At 32.9% G+C, this 27521-nt stretch overlaps 1 protein-coding gene and 1 pseudogene across 3 annotated transcripts in view; both read left to right on the top strand.

The window, feature by feature from the left end:
* The window catches only part of PCDH7 (protocadherin 7), a 356517-nt gene that overhangs the window by 311194 nt on the left and 17802 nt on the right, over positions 1-27521 (top strand). The window lies entirely within an intron of this gene.
* Positions 21357-21475, top strand: LOC120591291 (uncharacterized; annotated as a pseudogene).

The following is a 27521-nucleotide window of genomic DNA, read 5'->3' as shown; positions in this document are numbered from 1 at the left end:
ATTATATAAAATTCTTCTCCCGCCATAATAAGTTTTGAGCAAGAGGTTAGAATTATTTCTGATTTTTAGAATGTGTCTAGCTTAAATATTCCAGAATATCTATTTTGTACTTGCCTTTCGCCAAGATTCGAGTCACCTTTCCAATATAGAAAAGGAAAAGGATGTGACCAAGCTTATATGAAAATAGAAAGTTGGGTCGTAGGGGAAATAAATTAGAAAGTAATTGAAGGATATAAAAAGAACTGAGAGAGGAACCTCCTTTTCACCTTGTCCCAAAATGCAGGGTAAAATAAATACTCTCAATTAAATTAAAGGCTAGGGAATTTAGATTTTTTTTTTTTTGGTACCATATAATCAACCTGTGAGATTTATAGCCTCAGGAGGTTGAGTTAAATCTATGCCTAGAATTTAAAAACAAATAATTTCATGGCTTCAAAAGTTTAGGTAGTAGTAACCAAATCTCACGCTTTTAGGCATAAAATGATATATGGATAAAATAAACTTTTTCCCAAAGTAAAACATAACCAGGTAAATGATAGCTTTAAACCTTAGACATTTGACAATGTGAGAAAAAGAACAACCCAGGTGATTAGATCCTATGATCCTTGCTCTCTGTGAGCTCACAAAACTTGTTTTTGAGTTTATTGTGACCTAGGGGAGATAAATAAGCAAATATAATTTATATACTTTCTTTAAATGTCTATAATTGATCGCTATGAGAATATTAATGAAAAATAAATACATTTCTTTGATTTTTTTTTTCTGTTAATAGGTTTTTCTGTCAATATGTGTATGTATGTGCTTTTCTATTAGGTTATTCTTATATTGACCTAGTGTGTCCTTGCTTGCCACCCTCACCTTTGCCCTGAGTATTGAATCTGACGATGATTAAGGATGGGGGCCAAAGGGATGGGGAGTATTTCAATGGGGACATTTGCAGGGGATTTTATAACTTTTTGGTTCCTACTGAGAATCGATGGACTTAGAAAACCTGGTTCTTATCAGTCATCTATACTTGTCTGTCTTCCAAAATGACTTCTGTTGGTGTCTTTTGCCTAGGTCTTGCTCTTTGTTGGGTCATAACATTTGACTCTATATCTATATCACCTATCTATAAGTTGCTTGCCTGCCTGCCTAAGTATCTATCTTTCCACTGAGAGAACATTTTATACCACTATTGCATAATCCGTTTTGGATAAAACAAATTTTCCCCAAGTTGTCTTCCTATGACATCCACTAAACTCTGACAAAAAGATATATGCCTCTTGATTTTTTAGATGAAGACACACTGATGTCTTCCTATTTTTAAAACAAACAAACAAACAAACAAATCCACTTCTTTTCTCAACACATATGCACTGACCATATAGATTTGGCTAGTTTTTCCCCCTTCGAAGTATGTATTCAGTCTTTTTCTGGTGAAGCCTAATGATTTCACCCTCAAGTTATCTACCTGATGAATCCAATAAGTGAAATTAAAGTATAATGAGAAAAGAGCTGGCCTGTTCAAAGGCAGGTTAGGCTGACATACCTTTATATGTATATTTTTTCCCTTTTCCGATGTTGGCTATAATAACCTGCTCTTGTCTTATTTGTGAAATAGAAAATTTCTTTTAAGTTAAAGCAAAGTTATTGGTGGCTCAACACATCTAAGGTGTAAGCACTGTTATTTTATCCTTACTAAGGAAATTTCCATGTTTCGAGACAAGATGATTCTTAATCTAAATAAATGATTTTCTAAGAAAGATCTTTTAGGCCATGGATTATTCTAATGGAATATATTTGGGAGTAGCACTGTAACACCAAATCATTCATCTGCTTTTTAAAAAAAATATTTTGACTATATTTCCTATCTGTACATCTTATGACTTATTTATTTTATAACTGGAAATTTGTACCTCTTATTTCCCTTCACTTCTTCCCTTGTTTAAAATTTTCAATTATAGTTGACATTTAACATCATTTTATATTAGTTTCAGGTATACAGCATAGTGATTAGATGTTTATGTAATTTACACAGTGATCATCCCCAATCTACTTTCTATTCAGGCAACCTTAGGCTTGTTACTTTACCCAGAGAGAAGAAAAATGGAATCAACATTTTGGGATTATGTCCCAGTAGCTGTTGATTCCACTACACAGTGATGTCACTGCCCACATAGGCAAACCACAGACACCAGTTAGCTTTCCTGTTCCCATATTTAAACTATATTATCATCTCTTATGGTGTTTTGTTTCTAGTTTTTATAACTGACCACTGGAAAAGTCAGGCTTAAATGTCAGCTATTTTTATGAAATGTATTTCTAGCACAATCTGAGTCGATGTTTAGAAAACACCACAGAATAAGAATTGTATATTAAGCACTTAATGTTTACCAGTTTATATGCATTATTACTAATTTTTCCAATAATTATGCAGTATACATGTTACAACACTCAATTTGCAAGGACTCAAAAAGATTCAGCAGATTTTACACAGCCACAAAGCTAACCATTGCTAGAACTGGTGGGAAGAATAGTGCTGTGGATATACATGGGGTCCGAAACCAGACTACTTGGGTCACATCAGTTTGGTCACTTTAATTTTCCTCTCATTACAAAGTTGTTTAACAGGTAGATAGTAAACACATAATATCAATGTTGGTCTTCTTTCTTGCTTTGGTTATCAGGAAAGTTAACTTGTTTCCAATAGTCCCTTCTGCATCTAAAATAAAATAGATTAGCTAGATACATACTTGGCCAGCATTTTAATACAGAATGTAGTAGTATACTAGGGCTGCCCTAACAAAACACCAAAGGCCGAGGGGCTCAAACAACAAAAAATTATTTTCTTACAGTTCTGGAAGCTGGAAGTCCAAGGTCAAGGCATAGGAAGATTTGGTTTCTCCTGAGGCCTCTTTCTTTGGCTTGCAGCTATTTGCCTTCTTGTTTTGTCCCATGGCCCTTTGTGTGTTCATACCCCTGATGTCTCTTTGCCTTCCTATAAGGACACCAGCCCTATTGGATTAGGTCCCTACCCTTATGGCTCATTTAACTTTGCTCACCTCTTTAAAGGTCCTATCTCTAAATACAGTCAGATCAGCGGTTAGGATTTCCACATATGAATTCGGTGAGTGTACAATTCGGTCTATAACACAGAGAGAGAGATAATGATTTCATCTGCCATAGACGTAGTCTGGGTAACTCTGGAATACACTACAGAGCATGGATGTTGCATTAGTGATGCAGCCTAAAAGGAGATAAAAGTGAACTCACATCTAACCAATATTGTAGATCTGAGTTTGGCTTAATCTGCTGTCTGGGTAAAGTGGATTTCCATTACACAAGCAACATGTGTCTGCAGAGAGAATTTGTCTAAAGCTGTTTGGCCTGGCTGGATAGGCAAATAAATACACTCAGAAAAAAGTCAGGGAACCCTGGGCAGTCATACATTTAAAAATACTTATTAAATATCTACTACATGTAAGATACATGTTAGGAAAAGTGATTGATAGTGGATCAGAGGCTTTGCCCTCAAGATACATACAGCCACATCTTAGGCATAGACATATCTATAAACATATATCATACATAATGTATTTATTGCTTACTACGTGATATGTTATATGTTTAATTCTTTCTAAAAACTAAGGAGGAGAATATTATTTTCCCAATTCACATGTGGGGAAATTGAGCCCCTGAGAAGCTAAAAAACATCTCAAAACTACACAGCTAGGGAGTGGAGTAGGTAGGTCCCTTACATTCCTAAGCCCATGCTCTTACCATACTGACTGGTAACCAAAAATATGAAAAGAAGACTTGACATGTCTCCATTAGCATTTGTAATAATGTATTGTGATTATTTATCTTCATGTGCCTGTCCCTTCTTTCAGATTATGATTGATTTATGTTTACATTAACAGTGTTTAATCTTGTGCCTATATCATGGCTAGGACAAGGCAAATACTGGAGGAAAGAAAGAAGGAAGGAAGGAAGGAAGGAAAGAAAGAAGGAAAGAAAGAAGGAAGGAATACAACGTGGATGAGTATGTTTTTCACCCTTGCTACTTTGCTGTGGATGTGTCATATAAACTCCACCGCAGTCACCATACACAGATGAGAAATACAAGTTCATTCAAATCCTAGCTTGAAGCATAATCAAATATTAGCTCAGATTTCTTTCATTCAGGAAAGGTCCCAAAGACAAGTGAAAAAATGTAGCTGGGGTTTAAAAGAGAAGTAGATTTCAGTAAGTAGACTTGCTCAAGAAGAGCAGTTTAGCTAAGATACAGGGGTGCTGTAAGATCAGTGGGGCTGAAACAGGTTCAGAGAAAAAATGTGGGAGGTAATTTAAGTCAGTGTCAAACAAAAAAGTAAATAAACGCTAAGTATTTCTGCAGGCAATGAACTTCTGAAACACTGAGATGAGCTCATAAATCCTAGAAGAAATTTGCTATGATATGATTCTTATTATTGGAGCATATGCTATGTCCACTCTTAGTTTCAGAAGTAGAACTACTGGAGACATCTTAATAGAAAGCAGGTCACTCGCTAATAAGTAAGATACATGTTCTTTCTCACATGGATAAGCATTGGAAGCCAGAAGCAGAATTTTAGAATTCTGGCTTTTTTAGGGTTAATCTACTTTTATCCTCTCATTTTAGAGGAAACTGAGTTTTAGAGAAATTAACAGGGGCTAATTCAAGTTTATGAACTGGGAACAGAATTGTATTCCAAAACTCCAGGCTCCCCCTTCAGTGTTTTTTTTCACTCCAGTCCAATTTTCTGGGCAAGTTATAAGTGAATAAGTCAAGGAAATAGAACTGTGGCATGATATAAATTGTTTGTACTTAAAGTTATAGAAAAATACTGTTTTATCTAGATAGTTTTGCACATACATTTACTTATATCTTTGGCATGTGGGAAATTGGTTTTATAATCTCCAGAGAAAAATTGTTAATTTCTGCCTGGAGCATTCTCTTTGCTGATTCCTATCAGAATATTTGCAACTCTAAAATTAATTTTACCCTATTTACTGTGTTGGTTGTAATGAATCATATTCAAAATCACCAAAAAACTTAACAAAAGACTGCACAGGAGAGGAAAAAAATGCATTTGGTTTTCCCAAGCTGCTTCTCTGTTGATTATTACCAGGTACCTTTTTTTCCTCCTTCATTTCTTATTCTCATTTGTATGAAAATCCAGATAGAAATGAAAGTTATGTATTAGCTATTTTGGAAAAAAAAATGTTAAGTCAATTATACTCTTGCAAGATTTATAAGAACTAAAGTGAGTTTAAATTTGAATTGTCAAAGGGAATTTTACATGCATTAAGCACTCAGTAAAATCCATCATATGTATTTAATTATGAACTGAGTTTTGAACTGTTATATCTAAAGCAGTATTCTTATTTTAAAAAAAAGTTTTTTTAACAGAACTTATTCAGGCATCACTTTAAATTATACCTGTAGGTTTAATTCAGGTATCCACGCATTTTAATGAGAAGATTTGAATGTGTGTGTGTGTGTGAGAGAGAAAGAAAGACACTACTAAACAATTGTTGTTGTTGTTGTTGTTGTTGTTCCTCCTTGCAATAAGTATACTTAGGGAAAAAAACAATTAACAATTGTCAAGTGTGTCTAAGTGCAAGTGCCTTAAACCTTATTTATTCAGAGTTTTGGATAGCCTACTACTCTTCGTTATTATTTAGATTCCTTACAATATGTGAGTGTTGAATTTCTGCATATTACGCTATTATTTCTAAGTATGAAAAGTCTTATCTTAGCAGATTAAACACTGACCTTTAACTCTCTCCTTCAGTTGAAACATTTATAACTGAGCATAGACCATAAATGCATCAAACATTCTTTTTATAAATGCAAGGCACTGTAAAGCTTATTGAATGAGTCAAAGATATATGAGGTGGTCCCCTTGTGTGCATGTTGCATCTCTATACTCTCACAGTAAAATAAGGACAAGCCAAGCATAATTCTATATTACAAATGAAAGGACATAGTAGGAATACTTTGCTGTAACAAACTCATCTCTTTATGCATGCAAAACTTCACATTGCTCTGACCCTAATGACTTAAATATTACCCATGTGGAGCATTTCTCAAGCCCTATTAATGTTTTCATATCTGCCAGTAACAGAGAATTAGTTAAAATAGAATGAGTCATTGAGAATTTCAGCAATAGGCATCATTCTTAGAGTTGTTATTTTAAATGAAAACTTATAGGTATAGTAGCCCCAAGATGTAACTACTTTTGAAATGGTAATTTTATTCTTTATTTTATTCTCCTCTTCCCCAAAGTAGTAATATCATCTAGTATCAGTCTAAAGCCAAGTCAAGTGCAAAAATGTAGAAACGAAATGCTTTATTTTGCTAACCTCTCTGGGACTATTGAGATTAACGGAAAGAGGCCTCGTTTTCCAGAGCATCAGCGTATAGATGTTGAAGATTTACTCTTAAACTAGAACAATGAGGAAAAGCGTTTGTAAATGAAAGTGAAAAGGGCTTGTGAAAGGGATATTAGGATGATCATCAAGCATCACACACGCAGATACATGTATGTGTATCTGTATAAGTAATTTGAATATGATATTTTCATCTTCTCTGCCTTCTTGGGTTTTATATTTTAGAAGTAATAATAAAAATCTACCTTCTGGAGATAGATTCATAAGATCTAGATTATTCACAGTCGATAATGTTTACTTCTTGTTCATTGTAACTTATATAGAATTATCTAATAAAAATATAATGTATAATCACGAAGGGTTGTTAATGTTTAGGGATACTTTTTTTAAACTCGATGTTTACATTAGTACTCCCATTGGGGCAAACAGAGAAAAATAAAATGTGTATAATGCTACCTTCATGTTGAATATTTAACATTAACTATAATAAAGTTCTTACAAAGCATATGGCTAATTGCCAGACCAGTGTTCTTTACCTTTTGATAAGTATATTGCTTGAGAAATATCATCATTTTATACATCTGTTTTCTTATATTTCTTTGCAATATAATTTGAAAGTTTAAATGATGTCGAAGGATATTTTATGTATGTATGTATGCATGTATGTATGTATGCATTTGAGGGGAAAGTTTGTATAGTACTTTTGACTGTCAAATAAGTATCAATAACATATTACCTCTCTTCCACTTAAAAAAACTGATTTAGAGTGTTTTTTGTTCCCTTTTAAAAAAATTTATTAAATTTATTAGGGTGACATTGGTTAATAAAATTATATAAGTTTCAAGTGTTCAATTTAATGATACATTACCTGTGTATTGCTTTATGTTTTCACCACTCACAGTCAAAGCTTCTTTCGTCACCATATATTTGACCCCTTTACCATTATCACCCTTTCCCTCTGGTAACCACTCAAATATTTTCTGTGTTTATGAGTTTTTATTTGTTCATTTTATTCATTTGTTGCTTTCAGTTTTCTATCCCACATGAGAGTAAAATCATATGGTGCTCAACTTTTTCTGCCTTATTTATTTCACCTAGCGTGATAATCTCAAGATCTATCCATGTTGTCGCAAATGGCAGTATTTCATCTTTTCTTAGGGCTGAGTAATATTCCATTGTATATATGTACCACATTTTCTTTATCTAATCATCTATCTAAGGACACTTCATTTGTTTCCATGACTTGGCCACCATGAATAATGCTGCAGTGCACCTTGGGGTGCATATATCTTTACAGATGTTTTAAATTTGGGGGGTAGATACCTAGAAGAGGGATTGCTGGGTCATATGGTAGCTCTATTCTTAATTTTTTGAGGAACCTCCATACTGTTTTCCACTGTGGCTGTACCAATTTACATTTCCATCAGCAGTGTATGTGGTTTCCTTTTTCCCCACAACTTCTCCAACACCTATGATTACTTGTCCTATTGATGATTGCCATTCTAACAGGTGTGAGGTGGTATCTCATTGTGGTTTTGACTTGCATTTCCCTAACAGCTAGTGAAGTTGAACATCTTTTCATATATCTGATGGCCATTTGTATGTCTTCTTGGGAGAAGTGTCTGTTCGGGTCCTCTGCCTGTTTTTTAATTGCATTGCTTCCTTTTTGTTTTTATTTGTGAGTATATATATATGTATATACTTTGGATGTTATCCCCCTTATCAGTAGCCTTGGTCTTAGAAAAAATTTTTATGAATTTTCTTCTATTCTTTATTCTCATTTTCTACCTGTGTTTCCGAAGTCTGTCTTTAAACTATTTCTCCAATTTTCCTTCTACTCTCTAGCTGCACTGAGCTGCAACAATCTGTTACCTAACTTACTAGAGTATCCTCTTATCTGTTGTAGTCCACTCTTCTCTATGAACTATTTGGAAATATTAGTGATTTACCATTTTAATGGAAGTGCCTGAAGTAACACTAGCATAGCACTAAATAAAACCTTAAGTACCTTGTTTTCTCACCTCATTCTCTCAGATAATCTGGACAATCCATTCTGGACCAGTTTAAGAACCTCAACTACATAATACCATTTCATGTCTCCATACCTTGACTTATACCATTCCTTTCACTGGAATGTTCCCCTCATCCCTACTCCATTCCTTGGTAGGCAAAAGCCAATTATTTCAAAATCCAGATTAAATGTCATCTCCCCAGGAAGAATTATTCCCTCAGATATAAGTCTTTTTAGCACAACACTGCATGTGTTTATACTTTCTCAATATTTGTGTTATCTCACATACTGTAAGCTCTTAGAGTGCAAACACCAAATTCTGTTTATTTTTCTACCACCATAGCACCCAGAACAGTGATTGCAACATTGAATCTGATCAAAAAGTGATCTACAAATTGAACTGTATGTGAAGTTTTGAGTACATGCATTCATCCCTAATTGTATTAAATTATATTTTTCACCAGATATGTTTGCAGCAAGTGAAAATTAATCTAATTGTCTCTATACACCCTTTCTGTTCTGAAGCTTTGTGGTTTAAACTGGAAAGACATCAGTTTGTTCTTATAGGTAAATGATATAGGACTTAATTGAATTAATGCTCAGTGCTTCTTACCAGAATCTTATCATTGGCTATAGCGTTGATCTTGTCCAAGAAAATGTTAGTTTTTGTGTATAAAAACACATTATTATGCACTCTGTCTTCCCAAACTATTTTGAGCAACTACTTATAATGATTTAATTTGCAGGACTGTGTGCCTAATAAGCTTTCTGTTTAAAATCCTAGCACTGAGCTGCCTAAGAGCGACGTGGTCTACATGTAAACTCTTTGTAAACAGCATCTGAATTATAGCAGAGACACACATTAGGGGCTGCCAGAATTCTGTTTGTTGTGTCTGCCTGGTTAGCTGATGCTGGAACAGCTGAAGTATGAGAGTATTGATCGATTAGTGCCAGCTCAAACAAGGAATATGCCAACCTAAAGGGAAGTCAGAGTTGTGTGCAAAGCTGGTTTGGTAAATTTTGACTGGGATAGGTGGTGGGAGGGTTGGACAAGCTGTTTAATACGAAGGCACCGGTACCTTCAGAAATGTATCACAGTGTGTACATGCTATTTCAAATATAGCATTTTATTGGTACTTAATAAAATGGAAAAGTGGTTCATTTTTACCCAAAAGACAGTACTTGTCTTCATATATAAAGTAGGATGGGCAATGAAGTTATTTGTGGAAAAAGTTTAATCTAAAACCTAGCTTTGAACTGAACTATTCACTCTAACTGAATAATTGGATGTATTGCCTCGTGTATATATAGAGGACATTTTTAATATAAAGCTATTAACACAGTTTTATAACAATTACTTTATGAGCTTTGCAACAATAAAGTTGTATCTTAAATCAGGCTCATATGAATGACTTTAATAACAATATTATATGTAAAATATTATATGTGGATGATTCGCAAAATCAAGGTTGTCTATGTTAAATTTTGCCTGTACGTTAGTCAGGGAAACAAGAGAACTTTCTATTAACCACTTAAATATGTATAAGAGCATTTGAGTAAAAAAGTAAAAATCTCCCGTATAGAAGTGTTCCTAGGACTACATTCTATGGAAAAGCTTATTCTAGAAACTCACTCTGGTCACTGGGAAACAGCGGCCTCACTGCAAAGAAGAAATAGAGTTCAGCAGTCCAGAATTCTTTTCATACTATTGCTTGTAGGGGTGTGTGTGTGTGTCTGTGTGTCTGTATGTTACACTTGAGACTATAATGAGGATTATATTATTATATATTAATGAGTAGAAAATTATAGAGCTTATTCTATGGATTTAAGCACAAACATGGAATGTCTTTTTTAAAACTACAAATGATTTATAGTAGGAGTACTACAATAATTTTACACTTTTTAAAACAAAAACTAGTTAAAACAAACAAAGAAAACTGGGTATGTTTAAGGCAATCATCTATGTCCAGTTTGGATTTGATTTTGTTCTTCCTGAGTTTCTTCCGTCTCCCTCTGTTTCCCACTTTCCCTGATCTTGTGCTGGAAAGTGGCTTTCTTGAGCTGAACTTTTAATTTTATTTGCAGAAATGTTCAAACTTTATATCAGCAATTGTGCAAAAATTCCCTGAAAATACAGAATCTTTATGTGTGCTTCTGTGAAGGGTCTGCCTTTTTTTTTTAATCTCTGCAGTATGCTGGCTACCAGGTACATGTCATGCATAGAATAGAGCTTCTCTTCCTATATGCATAGCTCTTTCTGAGTTTGATGAAGTGAGACTTCCCTGTGTCCTCTGGTGATGAAAAGGAGGTTTTATACTCTGATCCTTCAGATGGAAGAATCCCTTCCTGATTGGGTTCTGTGCTAAAAGTGGATCTGCCTTTGGGCTGAAATATGAATGCCATGATACTTCCTATTTAACATTATAACCTTACTTCCTGGCCCCAGAAAGCTACAGTTTGACTATTTATATCACATTAATTATCATGAAATTATTTGTAAGACAAAAAGAGATAGTGAGTGAAATGGCCACATTCATGTTAAAGGGATCCTATTGGTCCAGAAATATGATATATTTAGAACAGTATTCTCTTTCTGGAGGTGTCACACTGTGTGATTTATGAAAGTCTGAGTTTCGTCCTTGATATTAATCAATAGATTAAGAAACTTAATTAAGGATGACCATTCTAGCCCCTCTTAGTAATCCATTATGGTTTTCTAACCATTACTCTTTTCACTTCTTCTTCATCCTACGCATACTTCTAATTTCTACTAGCTTTTGGATAATTATTTGCTTAAGACAACTACTCATAACATAGGAAGTTAATAGTATTTACTTATTTCTTTTTTATTTTCATACTGTTTTTCTATATTTCTTGTTGTACAAGTTATCTACAATTTTTATATATTCTTAAAGCAGTATGTGTGTGTGTGTGTGTGTGTATGATGAAATTATCCAGACAATTCCTTTTTATAACTAAGCACTAAAGTGTACAAGTAATGACACGAATACATGGGTGATAGAATGTAAATTGAAGGCTAAACGGTGATAGAAATGCATTTTGCGTTTGCATTTTTTTACTTTTTCACAGCGAAGCGAGGAAGGGTGATACAAATATATGTGATAGACGGCCCATTAACTGGCATACGAAATCGCTGAAGCAATGTAGTTCAGCAGAGAGACCAAAGACATGAAATGAGAGTGAGAAAGCAGTTTTGATAATTAGAATGAGTAAAAAGCAATCTCCTGCCTGCTTTAGCTTGCACAGATGACAGGAGAAGGAAAATATTCTTTTCTTCTGAGACAGAAACAGGACATCAGTCAAAATGATAAGAGATGTCAGTATAATATTCCTCTGAGTCAGGTACCACTGAGCTAGGCATCAGAGACAAGAGCTTCTAATCGTTTTCTTTGCTTCAGTTTTACTTTGAGCTTTGGGGTAATATATTCCATATCGGTATATATCTAAAAAAGTTAACGGTTCTTACTTAAGAGGAATAAAACTAGTTTGTAATCTAGTGGGAAAAAGGTAGCTCTTGAAATCAGTAAAATTAAAGATTTCAAATTTTTCTCTATGTTAACTTGAACAAGGAATTAATATTCCTTAAAATGAGTATGAAATTTCCTTTCTCATAGAGATTTTGGATGTATTTATAATAGAATATATGCAAAATGCCTTTGCTTGGAAGAGCTTGATTAACAAATAATTTATATTAATATCTATTATTAAATTCACTAAAGGGATAACCAAAAATTCAGTAATTTTTATGCTAACAAAATGAACCAGCACTTAAGCCCTAACATACAAAATATAACAATGCTTCATTTTTTAGTTTGTTGTATTTCCAAACAAGTCTACAGAAAAGGAAATCGTATATTATTGATGTCAGCCCAAGGAAAAACTTATCTTAAAGTTATCTTAATCTCCAAAACTAAAAATAGACCATATTCATATTTATAGTCTGAAATCAGTAAATGTTCCTACTATTTCTCTGTCCTACACTATTAAAAACTTGGGTTTTATTTTTTAAAATAAAATTTGGGGTAATGGAGACTTCTTAAAAAAAAGTTACTAATGAGAAAAATGTAAAATTCAGCTGAAATATACTGACTTCCTAAAAACAGAGCTATGAATACAATAGACTGTAACATAACACATCTAGTATAAAAGATACACTCTAATTATATGAGAAAGAGAGAGGAAGAGGGTGACAAGTAATTGAATAATCCTCTTCTCTAATTTAACTGCTAATTCAATGGTTCAGTCACTATCCTCAGTAAAAATTCCACAAGAAGAGACAAACCCTATTTTTGTGATTCTTTGGGCACCTACTCACAGCCAGAGAAGTAAGTTTCACATTGCTGTTTTTATTGGGGAAGAAATGAACAGATTATTTTTGTAAAATGTGTGGAACATTACTGGCACAAAGTAACTGCAATGATTTGTAGATATAATAACATATTAACATTGATTAGCATTGATTCATTCACTTTTCTCATAAATACATATTGAGCATTACATGCATTCGTCATATCATAAGAAAGAATAAACTCTTTCAGTCTTTTTGTTGTTGTTGTTACTGTACAAGAAACCACCCCAAGATGAGATGTCTTAAGATGATATACATGTACTCGTGGTAGGGTAGTTCTTCTAATCTGGGTTATTGTGAGCTGTTCTTGGTGGGCTCACTCTGCTCCTGTGGTCCACTGTGGGGCATCTGAGGATTGCTTTGCTGAACTTGGCCAGACTCTTTAGTTTGTCCTCTACTGGGACAACAAGGCAACTCTGTTTTAACAGGCTAGCTGAAGCTTATTCTCATGGTATGGCAGAAAAAAAAACAAGAGCAGAACATCCAAAGATTGGAAGTGTTGCATGTTGCTTCCATCCTATTCCATTAGCCAAAGCAAATCCCAAGGCCTGGCATGATTTAAGGTGTGGAGAAATAGGCTCCACCACAAGACTGGAGAGACTGCAAAGTCACATTGCAAAATAAGCTTTGAAACGTAAGGGCAGAGAATTATGGCCATTTTGTCAATTTACCATGATACCATACTAATAGAATCATTGATAAGTCAGCTTGTGAAATACCTTTAATCACTTTTATTAATGTAAGGTTTTTAGTTTTAGTCTTTTCCCATATAAAATAAAGCAGTGTAAAAAAATTGAATCATGAAACAAGTTGATCAATGATATCACAGGATAAATCAAATTTGTTAGTGTTAGATGATGAAGATTTGTTTATTTAAAGAGGAAAATACCATGATGAATATTAGCTGACTCTTATCTCTAAGTTTAAATCTATTTAGTTTTTAATATGCAGAGGACAAGACAAATATATGTTCATTGTTGTGTGCTTCTCACAAGAATAGCAATTTCGAAGGCTCATCCCTTGTAACATCCCTTTAGTTAGTACTCAGTCCTAACCAAATGGATAGTCCCCTAGTTTGAAGACATGGTTTACTTTCCCAAATATGTGTTAGTAAATAACAATTATGAGTACTGTGCTCTGTCACACAGATATTGACATTAATGTATTCACTGCTTCATCTGATATTGATAATCTAAATGATGGATTCATAAATCCATTTCTCTATAAATCAGGCAGCTTCCATTACAATCTTACCTTGAACTCATTGGCAACCATCCTAAAATCTTAACTTTAAGTCTAAACTGACTGGTGCCAAAGAGCGTGTGTTGTCCAGGTGAAGGCTCAATATTATTATTATTATTAATCAGAAATGAAGCATATAGCTAGAAAAATCGCCATAAAATAGCATATTTTACTGAATATTCAAAACATACCTGGCTGCCTAGTTGTGTTCTAAGTTTGTTCCATGTGCATATATATTTATAGCCACAACGACCGTGAAAGGTAGGTACTATTTTTAGCTCAGTTTGCAATTGAGGAAACTGAAGCAAAATTATTAAAAATTTTCTAAGGCCATATATCTTATTGGTGGAACAATGATTCCAACACAGACACTGTGACTCCAATGTGACATCACTCTCACCATTCATGACATATAAATATTAGTTTCACAAATAACCACTTGTGAAACCAGTCTTTTGCTATTGATTATCTAGTATTTTTCTGCCAAGAAAACCAGTGCCAGATATCTATGTGTGACCAAGATCAGGTTCAATTAGTGGCTCTCTACTGTCATCAAAGTTTGCCATGCATGGAAAATTGAATAAGAAATATGAAGTAGAGAATGTGTTCATTTGACTAGGCTGTCCAGTGGAAAGAGAAGAAAAGGCGCATCAAATGCCTGATGCCTTCTTACAAGTTTTGGATTGTGTTAATGACTTGCTGGCAATGCTTATGCTTTGTCATCTTTTCCTGAAAAGCATCTACAAAAGTTTTATTTGTTCAATTATGGAAATTAAAAGATGTAAAATCCCTTAGATATAAGATGAGTTTTGCTAATTAAGCTGTAAGATTTAAAACTAGTTTGTCTTCTCATATATACCATAAAATATTTCATTATGGGAAGTTCATTGGTTTGACCAAACAATTCATATTTTGTGATTTGCAGTATAAAACAATATTTAAGCAGAAGTTCAATATTTTTAGGAATTTACTCTCATAATAATACGGATATTTATTCAAATTTTGCCGTATGGATAGAGTCTCCACTCATGATAAAACAAACAAGAATAACAACAATTCCACTCAGAACACAGAACTGTGAAACATGATATATTCTAACGGTAAACAATTCTGCCTTGTTGACACTCTGAAAGCAAGTAGTAGAAGATAAGGCACTTTCCAACCCTAATGTGCCTTATAATAATTAATTCAAAATCTCACCAGTGTCAAATCATTACTGCAAAAGGTTATAATTTTTATGTTTTGCTCTTGGGCTCTAACCACTGAGTTTGATTTTTTTGCTTAGAACGCCATGAACTCAGGAGACAGATTGAGTTCAATTTCAGGCTAGGAGACTTACTAGCACAGTGATTTGGGCAAGTGACTTAGCTTTGTTGATTCATCTCTAAAATGAAGATAAAAGAATTATATGGGTTAGTCATTAATCACTTAGGGCCAGGACTGGCATATAAGCATTCTATAGATATCATTTTTATAAATTCTAAAAGTCCAGTATGGGGACATATGTCAGTTAACTGAGCTATTTATTTTCCTGAAAGTTTTTTTTTTAAATCCCTTGTGGCTGACTTTTTGTATACTAACCTCTAAGCAGCAATGGAAACCTTCTCTCAATTGACTAAACTGAGTAAGTTTGGTGACTATATGTTTCTTTCCTTAAGCAGATAAGGTTTAATTGCTAGTATGTGGTACAGGAAACTTATAGACATTTCATTAACCTAAAAATCCATTATTCACAATTTTAAAGGCTCGTGTCCAGAATTGTGTCTTATTTATATATATATATATATATATATATATATATATATATATATATATATAAATAAGACACTATATGTGCAATGGAAGATCTTAGATTTGTACAATGATTTGCATTTCAGTAAAAGCTATTTTTAGGACAAAAAAGAAAATATAATATTTAGTAATTACTACTAAGAATCTAAGCCATTTGAGTCTCTGCTTACGGTCTTTCAAGAGGCAAAGCATTTCGAAATGAGAATCTATCTTTATCATCTTTATCAACACTGTATGTTCAGTTGGCGTGACATGCTGTGAGCTTTCAGGATGAACAGAAATCTCAAATCTATGAAGCAAAGTCTCTCTGTTGTTTACAGTATTTAAAATAAATTGTTTCAGTTCTCTGTGGGATTGTTTCCTGTTGAGAAGAACTTCATAATTAGAAAACAGCAACTGGAATGGAATTATAATGCAGGTATTTTGACAATGTGGGCACCTGGTATATTATCTTGAAATAAACTGACCTATGGTTTTTACCAATAGTGTTCTTTCTAGGAGAGATTTGCATAACACAGAGAATTAGTCCCTTTGCTCATCCTTTTGGAAAGAGCATAGAGTATTTAGTAGAGGAGATAATTATGCTATTTGAGATAATAGTCAGATTTGCTATCTAGGATTGCTATTCTTTATACTACATGGATTTCAGTATAATTGTTCTGATCCTGTTTAGATGAAAGTTGATTCATTTTTCAAAATTTTTTATGATCTCTTTTTATTCTTATTGCTATTTTTTTAAAGCAAGTCAGGTCTATTACTGTAAGCAAAAATGTTTTTGAATATTAAAATTGACCTTCCTTTGTATTTAGAAATTGTTTATTAAAAAATACTTGAATTATCAGAGATCAAATTCTGTTCAAATTATGACTACCTTTGCTTGTCCAGTATTTCATTAACATGTCTGTCATCTAATATTTATTAAATAAACCCTATAAATTCCTTTTTTTTTTGTATAGAATGTTCAGTAAACACACACAGACATATTCTTTTTTCAGAGAATCAAAATCAAATGACAAGTTGAAGGAATTTTCTATTGACTTCCTATTAAGAGACAATCACAAAATAGTTGTATTATTAAAGTCAAATACATGTTGTTGCATTTTAATTGTAATGATGATTATATATCTTAAAAACTTAAGCGGGATAAATCTTCATTCAGGGCAACATGTTACATATTGCTTTCTCCTCTTCTGTATAAATAACTTTTTTTTTTTTTTTACTTTTTGTGAGTGACGTAGGAGAACTAAAAATTAAGTATTTTTATGACTTATCCTATAAGTTATTCATTTATAATATCATACTACAGAAGCAAATTCAAGATCTTACCTAATTGCAATAACAAGTTTATTTTAATGTTTGTAGTTTCAAGAATTATCTTTAATATGTTTTCAGCAATAAAACAGGATATTCTATTTATTGAATTTTCACTATATGGCTATGAAAAATTTTGCAAAATCACGAAATAATTCTTAGTGACAATTTGACATACTCTTAATTTGTTGTCACTTTATAGTTAATTTTAGAATTTTTAAAGTCAAGTATTTCTAGTACTTAATTTTTAGTAAACCTATCATTTACATAGTTTTCATATTATTTATTTTATTTTTTAATTAAAACTTTTCTAGTCAATAGAAATCACCTTATATAATTATAAATATACTACTTCTTCTGAAATTTAATTGATGAGTTATTATATATTTGTGTGGCATCTGTGGGTAGATAAAAAATTAGTGTATTGACATTATTTAAAATATCCAGAGTCCATTGAGATACTGCCTCTAAGCCACCATTATCATCATCCAGACATTGGCCTATAAATCACCCCAAATCTATATTCAAAATGCTCTTTTTTTCTAATGATACAAAATTGGCTTGTTTTTAGGCCCTCTATGAAATGGTATCATTAAAGCATAAAGTTTATTAGATCTATTTTAGCAGTGTTCATTTCAAAAGCAGCCACCTCAAACACACACACACACACTTATTAAAAGGAGAGAGAGAGAGATAAGGAGAAAAGGAGGGGATGAAGAAAGAGAGAGAGACTTGAGCTTGTACAACTATTACAAAGCAAAATTTTATTATTAAATCAGATCCCTTAAATAAAAACACGCGAGAGCTGTCTTTCAAAGACTTCTCTTAAAGCATGAAAATGTTATATGGCATCCTAATTTAGCCAGTCCACAAAGCTATCTGTGATGGCAGAAAAAGGATCTTTCTTGAAATGGATGCTTCAGTCTTTTTCTCCCAGTCGCTATTCAACGTCCTTTGTCTATTTATATTCATTATTGCCGCTGTAAGAACAGTGCGGTTTTTCATTACTTCATTGGCATGGGATGCACTGATTCAGTTTTGCTGTCAGCTCTGACCCTTTGCTTTCCCTCTCTCACTTTCACTTACTAAAAATCTACAAATGGAAGGAACAGCATACACAGTATAATACAGTACAAAATAAATAGCACATCACAAAATAAGTTGTCATGTTTAGCTTAGTTTAACGGAATTGCATGTATTGAACAAAGAACACAAAGAAGCTTACAAACGAATGGGATATTTTGATGATTTTTTTTGTATGTAATGATTTTTTAAATCATGCTAAGTATTATTATCAATCCTCTGAATTTTTACTACATTATTATTATGGATAATTTTTATTCCCTCTAAGATAGTCAATTGATAAAGAAAAAGAAGTTTGGTAAGATGATTGACATGATAACTTCACAGTTTTGCTGTGAAATATGTGCAGCTATTTAATATGAATTCTTTAATTTATTTTCAGCTCATTTCTAAATTTTCTGTGATTAGCATGATCATCTAATACATTCTCTTTTTAAATGTTTCTCATGTTGCATATTGTTTAAGCTATATTAATTCGCTATATGGGAAATTGTAGGAAACTTATTTTTCTTAAATTTTACTATAAGTAATACTAGCAATATAATGTAATGAATTTTTATTATGACTCACATAACTAGGAAGATAATTCTTGAAAAATACATATTTTATATACTTTTCTTTCTGATAATCATGGACAGGAGGAACTGATACTGAATTTTAAAGCAGTTTAACAAAGTAATTGGATCTCACACAACAGAAAATCATTTTAAAATATACATTTTGCCAGCTCAGAGAATTCAGTCTGGTACCATTATTGAATTTACATTTACTCTTTTTCTTGCAAAATGGATAAGAAAATCTTCTATTATATCCAGATGCCTCTGGTATGGTTTAATGCTTCTCTCTCTTTTTCTCCCCCAAAATGATATTATTTATAAAGAACCTAGAAAAAATAATGATATGACAGGTCTTCATTCTTCTATACTTGGGAGCTATGGGATGTATAAAAATCTCTCTCTAGGTAGTTCTGAAGATTCCTACAAGACCAGGCCTGGTTACTAGAGGGGAGAGAAATGATCTTAAGAGGTCTACTTACAATCTATATAAGTAAGTAAGTGACTCCGATGCTAGAAAAATCTGTCTTGTGCTCAAAAATCTTGAAGCATCTTTCCATATTTGTTGAGTCCCTGTAGGGATTATTGTATCTGACACTGTTAGAGCAGTAATTCTCTGGAGAAACATGAGATATGTTTGGTTCATCAAAAGTGGATTTGGTTATAAAATTTCCATAAATATTGTTCACGAACTTTTCTGGATGTTATAGGTAGTAAACAAAATGCTTTTATGAGCATTTTGTGCTTCATAGAAACTTGTAACGTCACGAAAGCCTACCAACACATCAAAAGCTTTAGCTAGGCTATGTTGATATCATTGTTTTATATGTGAGGTAACTGAGGTCAACAAAGTTTATGTCTTGCCACTTATGTGGCATTTTTAGTTATGTTGGCATGGCGATTCTCATAAGTAGTTTATGGGGCTGCTTGAAAAACTCCATACAGGTCATGACTTTGTCATTCCTGGAAAATCTTGTCCCTTACTCATTTCTCAGTATAATTTCAAATACAAGTTGAATAGAAGAGTCTAAATAAGATTTTTTTTAAAAAGTGAGCCCCAATACTATTGTAAAATATGTAAATCAGGGTTAAGTCAAATAGTCTTTGGACTGAAAATCTGTGAATTCTGTATAGTGTGTGATGGATTATGTTTAAATTTTTAAGCAACTACAAAAGTGTTAAAGGCACCTTGGAATCTGTATTGAGTAAAAAGTCAATAAACCAATTTGCCTAGGCTAAACTCTTACTTGTTGCTATAGGGTCCAACTCAATTTCATGACGAATGCTGTATATTAGAGCTGTTTATTTCCACTAGTTTATTTCCTTTAAAGGTACTGAGCTTTTCATTAAGTAACACTCAAGAATCCTGTGTATATTTGAAGCATCTGACAAGGGCAAACAGAAATATTTTGTTGCTGAGACATAGTTAATATTTTAGTATTAGTTAATTCATTTATTCCACAATTATTCATCATGTATCTAAAATGTGCCAAGCAATTTTCTAGGAAAGATATTTATTAAGTCAATACATTTTTTTTTCTTACTAGTATATTAGCATCATTATGAGATTGCTAAAAACATGAATTTTTCAATTTGGATGAGACTGTAGCTATTTCTCTATAGAATAGAATGACAGATGGAGATAATTGGCTGAAATTTATTTTAAAAAATTTGCTTCCACTATAATCGTGGATAGAAAAATGGTTTCATCTTTTATCCAATACTGAGTAATGATGTTTGGAAGGACTTGGAAGTGGAGGTCAGCTTCTGTTGGGAAGCGTGTGTGGAGATAATATTAATGATATCTGTTGTGAATGTGTGAATGTGAATGGTGAGCCAAAGTTGAGATTTTCTAATGTTGAGCTCAATGACCAAAGCTAAATTTTATTTATTTTTTTTTAGTCTTCCTTGAACATTTCACACAATGTTTTATAGTTCTCTGATGAAAGTCATTGATTTCTAACAGGATTAAATTTACACATGTACTCGTCTTCATTTCCTAGATTCTCTGCATTGTGAAGACATGATCCATGTTTAAATTAATTGTGGGACCCCCACAATCCCTTGGTAGGAGATACTCAGGCACTATTTGTTTAATACATCACTGAGTACAGAAGGCTGCATTTGAGTATGATCAACCCTCAAAGACTAATAAAACCCTGCCATTCTCTGAAATCCATGTCCAGCATTGCAAAAAAGTAGCAAAGCTTGTGTAAGTTATGATGAGAGCTCTGCTATTGCTATAGCGCTCAGATTTACATCGAAAGGGAATTGAAATCTGCCACTGGGAACACTTTAAATCCTCTACTAATTTTAGGTCATTAGTCGTTCTTCTTTTGGAATGATAATTCACATAACTTGAAAGTTTTCCCTCCCTGGGAAGCTAATCCATCATGTTATCAGTTTTAAAAAGATTTTACTTGAAAACATGTTTAGTGTTCAGTAACCCTTAAAAAAAAAAAAAAAAAAGAACAGAAAACAAGATATCAACCTGAGTAATATCTAATTTAAAATCTGTTTGGGGTGCTTTGCCCTCAACTTAAAGCTGTAATTTTGGTGCTTACGGCGCAAGAGAACAAAAGCTAAAGATCAAGAGGGAGTCTATGGCCATGCTACCCTGAAGAAGCCGGATCCTGTCTGATCTCGGAAGCTAAGCAGGGTAGGGCCTGGTTAGTACTTGGAGGTGAGACCACCTAGGAAGACCAGGTGCTGTAGGCATAAAAAATAAAAAATAAGGGATTGTAAACTGACAAGGTCCTTGCAATCTGTGAGATTAACCAAAGTTTGCCTCACCTAAAAAACAAAAAAATAGATCAAGAGGAACACATGAGAACCTTCTGACAAACAGGGTATTTACTTAAAACACTTAAAACACTAAAATAAGAAAGAGCTTAAAGTGTATGTTCTTTAAACACAGGAAACGACAAGAGTAGTTAAAAACATTCAGAAAATTCTAGATTAGATTATATGCTCTAGAATCAAGTTTAAAGAAAGAAAAGCAAAAAGAAAAACTGTAAATCTATATCTATAACAGAGAGCTGCTGTTGCCTTACTCTTTTTTTAATCACTATAGAGCTACTAAAACCTTTTTGGAATTAAGATTAGATGATATAAAATGTTCAAGTCTTCTTTGTCATTGGTCTATATTTTTTTCTTCTTAATGTAGTTTTTTGTTTCTTGCTGGGTCTATAGTTTTTCATTAACTTGTCTACAATGTTCCAGTTTTAGATTCATTTCACATATTTTCATTCTTAATGATAGGAAATGATTGATCAACTCACTCATTCTCTGTTATTTTTCATGTCTATGTGCTAATACTCTGTAGAATTATTTTTTAAATTATATTTTAGCCTTATGTTACAGCCTTCACATACACATAAAAAAAGAAAGGGAGAGGCAGCTTCTAAGGTCTCTAACCTAGATTAATCGGTCATAAATCTGTAACCATTGAGTCAATGTTTACAGTTAGTCTATATAGTATACCTTAAAACAGAATCAATATAAAGTTAACGGTGAATATAAATTCTTTCATAGGTCATACATCAGGTTGAGAGACATTATCTTTCTCTGTTTTGTTTTTACTATTTTTTCCCTTTCATCTACTTCTTTATATTCTTTCTCTTCTTTCCCTTTTTCCTTCTTTACATTCTTTCTTCTCTTCCTCTTTATCCTTCCTTCCTCCCCTCACTTGCCTCATTCCTCCTTTCTTCCTTCCTTTCTGTTCTCTCCTAATTCTTCTTTCAGTTCCTTTTGTCCTTCGTTTTTTAACTTTTCTACCATTTTCCTTCCTTTCGAACTTTTTTCATTCTCTTTCTTTCTTTCTTTCTTTCTTTCTTTCTTTCTTTCTTTCTTTCTTTCTTTCTTTCTTTCTTTCTTTCTTTCTTTCTTTCTTTTCTTGTAATCTCTCGATATGTTTACCATATGTTCACTGAAAATTAGGTATAATGGAAAAGATAAATGACAAAATCAAAGTCCCTTCCTTTATTCCTTCATTATTTCCTAAACATGAACTTATTGAAAACTTTTTATGTGCTCATATCTAGAAATCTGAGGTGCAGGGTCTTGTTTATTTTTCACAACATCCCTAGGAATGGGTAGGAAGGCAGTGGCTAAGTAAGATTCATTAGCTTGCATAAACCCATACAGTAAGTGTTGGGATTAGAAAGAATGTATGTCTACTCCAGGATCCTTATTTAGCCACATTCTTTATACCTTTTTCAGTTTATAGAATTTTTTATAGATAAATCACTTGACAGTGGACACACAAGCACTTGCTTTTTTCTCTTCTCATGCAGTAGAAAAGAGTCCCCAAATTGTGTCAGGCACTTTGTATAATCCATTCCTATGATGGTGATTATGACAATGATGGTAACTTACAGCTAAATAGCCTTGTGTGTGCCTGAAGCTGTCTTTACCACTTTCCAAAGATAAATGCAGGCCATTTATAATGACAGCTTAGATATTTATCTTAATGAGTATTGGTGTGCTTAGTATAATCTGCATATGGTCACTAGTCACAGGTCCATGTTAAGATAGAGAGATAAATGTCTTTGAGCTGTTATGGCCTTTGCATGTTTTATTCTAATTTTTATGTCCAGGTGTTGGAAAAGAAAAAAAAAAAGATATTTTCAACCTAACTCAATTCTGGTTGAATATTTATTTAATGCACATTTTGAGAAGAAGAGGCAGCATATATGAATTAGTAGATTATTATTTTTTTAATATAACAGAATAGTATTAGGAAGGAAGGAAGAGTGGGAATCAAATATTGGTGGCTAGGATTTGCTCCCTTAACTATAAAGGGACAAATTGGAAAGGCTATCATCTGTAAATGATTGCTTAAAAATTTAGGAATAATTTATTTATTTAATGCTGATATTGCTGGTTTATAGCAAGTAGCAGAATAATAGTCTGTGGATGCTTAGTCATTTGAGATATTTTATCTCTGTGGACTTTTTTTTTATTCACTGAATCTTTTAAAATACAGTCGGGAAAATGTGATTGCTAGTTGAGAATTTGTAGTTGTTGTTAGCTCTTCATATATACATAGAAAAAATACTTGTAAACTTCAAATAGAAACAACATTGAGCATTTTATTATAACAGTGGTCCAGGGAAAGGGGAAGACATGTCTCTCATGAAAATTCATTTATTTTAAGTTACTCTAACTTAGTTTAAAATAACCTAATCTAGAGTGGCTTGTTGATTTATCTGTAAATAGTTACATTTTGTAAGAAGAAAAAAAATGTGGATCTCTTTAGTTTTCTACAACATAACAGATTTAATTATATCTTTCCCAGCAGGAAAAAGTACGTAGTACTTCTGCTTCTTGGTTGGTAGCCCTGGGGTTAAATATTCAATGCGATCATTATTACATCTGAATCATTATTTATCTGGAAGTATTTTTTTAAACTCAAACCAGTCTGATACTATTTGGGAATATTTAGCTTTAACTATCTGGACTCATCATAAGCAGCATATTTTACTTTACTGGTTCTCCATATTCATGAATAATGTATAACTAGTCATACTTCTCAGATCATCTTATTCTGAATCCTCAACCTGATTGTTAAATTCCAAATGTATTTAATCCTGCCAAATCCACATGTGTTCTTTGGAAGCCATATAGGCCTTTTATGAGCAGATAATTAGTCCTTATTTTGACTGGACAACATTTTTAATAGTTAAATGACACATCTTAATACAGTCTACAGGATAAATGAATCCCTTAAGTCATTGCTAGCTTTTATTCAGAAAGCAAGTTCTCCTTGACAGTTACTTTAAAAGACAAGTTGTCTCAAGATATTTGTTTTCTCTTTTAAATTTCCTTGCTTTTGCACTTTAGCTCTGCATTATTTAGACTAGTTAATATGCAGAGCAGGAAGCTGTTTCTTAACTTTTTCCTCCTCTTTTTGAAGGTAATTTAATGCACATTAACTGGTATTCTGCACCTTTTATATTTTCTGATTTGTTTAAAGATTCCGTAGATTAAATTCTTTTTTAAAAAATGTTGGTTCTACTTGTAAAGTTCATGCAAATAATAGTTTAGAGATTATATTGTGTTAAAGGCACATATTATCTTTACCATTCAGTCTTACCATCTTTTCATGTCCTCATATGAAAATTTTTAAAAACACACACACACAAGGATTTAAGCAGTAAAAAAAAATTGATTTTAAAATGCACAAAATAGTAATTATGTAAAAAGTGTTTCTTTGGGGGAAATGAGAGATTATACCTAGTTAAGTAGATGACAGAGTACTAATTATTATTTATAGCTTTTATTATTATATACCTGCAAGTCACAATAGATTAAGTTTCAGTTAACTTTGAATAGCTTGTAATTATAAAATACAATGCTGAGAGAAAAATCATTAACTTATGTACACCTAATCTTTGAAATTAAATTACTTTGCATGTCTTTTTCTAAGCTTCTTGTAATGTTCATTTTAAACATTTATTAATTTAAATAATTTAAAAATAAACCTAACCTTAAAAGATGTCTTTTTTATCTACTATTCTGGGGCTTTATTTAAAAAATGTGTATTTGGCACTATAATTTATAAACAAATATATAAATCTATAATTTTTCACATGTGAAAACTGTCATTTTACTGTTGTTAATGGGTAGATATTCTAAAATTGTAATGTTTTGACTCTTAATTTATGCCAAGAAAAGAGAACATTGAGTAAAAATATATAATTTTCAATAATTTAGAATCAACATTCTACCATTCAAATATATGTGTGGAAAAGTTACACTGTATAGTAGTTAGAGCAATTATAGTGATAACAGGAGAAAAACATATTAAGTGCTTCTACATGTAGATCATTTTGCCAAGCACTTACTATCCATTTTCTCATTTAATCCTCAGTTCTATTCAATGAGGTAGAGTTAAGTAACTTGCTCAAGGTGACATTGCTGGCAAGTGACAGGATGTGAACTCACATCAGACCTCCTCTGTTCAGATCCCAGCATGTAAATCACTCTGATTCACTGATTCCCTCCAATGAAGAGAATTGAAAGTAAAGGTTTACACCATGCATGGCTCCTTGGTTTTTGTGCTCCAAGATACAATTATGAAAAAGTATGAGGCATATAAATGTATGTACTTGAAGATACCACTCGTTTTGCCTCATTTACTTTTAACATGCATGGCTTTTCCCTATTCCTATAAATTAAATCTCAGTTTCATGGATTGCAATTATAGATTCTTAAATAAACTAAAGATTTGGATATTAATCAATTACTTGATCAGCGCAGGGAATCAAGTTGGATCAGTATAGCCCAAATATCACTTTGTGTCCATTTTCTCTTAAGAAATCAGTAGTGATTTTTCCCCAATTTAACCAACCCAATTGTGATTAATATGTCCTACATAATCTTTTTGATGTTTTGTTTGCCAGAAATAACTGTCCATACTTCTTTTTTTCTTCTTTTTATTTCCACTTCTCACATTTAGTTCACCAAGAAGTGGTTCAGCATCTCCTGTTCTCAGTTCAGCCCAGCACACTGTGGGTTCCAAGCACAGCTTTTCTGTCTCTGGGATGACAATGATCCAAAACCTCAAAATGGAGGTGACTTTCTGCCATGTAGAATTAAAAATAAACCTACATTGTGAAGATAATTTTTTTTTAGCTGAATATGGCTTTAAGAATAGAAGTTTGAGGCTTTTTACCAACACAGTAATTTAGTCTCCTTATTTTGACTTGGCTACGAAATGCTTCATCCCTTTCAAGAACTAACTAAGGGACAGCTGTGAGAATAAAAGGGGCGGGGGCAGTCACATCTCGATGTCATTCTGACTCTGGAACCTACACACACACACACACACACACACACCTCCAGTTTTCACTTTCCTGTCTGTTCAAGCTAAAAATGTTCTCCTTATTTCAAGCTAAGGCTGTTGAGATTCTTACTATATCTCACTTCCAAGGACACTGCTTTTTCCAGCCATTTTCTTCTATGCTTTTCTGTTTTAATTCAGCTTAGACAAAGATGATATCTTTCAGACTTATGACATGAGTTTATAGTACATTGATGTGATATTGGCAGAAAGGTAGTATGGTGCAGAGGTTAAGAGCACAGCTCTGAAGTCAGATTGCTTGGGTTCCAACCTCATTCTATCACTCGCTATATGCAAACTCTTCTCCGTGCCTTAGTTTCCTCATCTGTAAAAGGGGGATAATATACAACCAGTCCAACAGGGTTGCTGTGGGGACTGAATGAGTTCATATATGTAAAGTTTTAAGATAGACTTAATGTATCAATATTTCTTGAATGAACGAACGAATGAGTGAATGAATAAATGTATGAATATATTTTTGCAGGTTATGATACCACAAGAGTGAGACCTATCTTCCCTGAACCTGGAAGCTTCATGCCAGCTTTATGCCATGAAATTCATTTCTTCTTATTTTCTCTCACAGTGGAATTTCCACTGAGTTTCTGTGTCCTGCCATAACAAGTCCCAATTCCACTAGTCCTTGGTTAATTGGCAAACCAGAGAAGGCTGACAAATTAACAAGGTTCCCATCAAATGATTCATTTAAGCACTCACAGAGTACAATCCAGTGGTTAATACAGTACACATACATTTTAAGTATGTCATTTAAACTCCCAAAGCATATGCTTTAGTGATGATTTTCATTGTTACAATACTTGTAATTTCATCTTTTTTTGTTTCTTAGAGGACTGATTCATTTAAATTGTACAAAACACTGGCCAGGACACAAAAGCTTACTAAAATTAATTCTTTCCAGCC

This window comes from Pteropus medius, unplaced genomic scaffold, assembly GCF_902729225.1.
Source record: "Pteropus medius unplaced genomic scaffold, Ma_sr-lr_union100, whole genome shotgun sequence".
Classification (NCBI taxonomy): Eukaryota; Metazoa; Chordata; class Mammalia; order Chiroptera; family Pteropodidae; genus Pteropus; species Pteropus medius.
The sequence above is the reverse complement of the archived record's forward strand: the minus strand, read 5'-3'. Positions and strand labels throughout refer to the sequence as shown.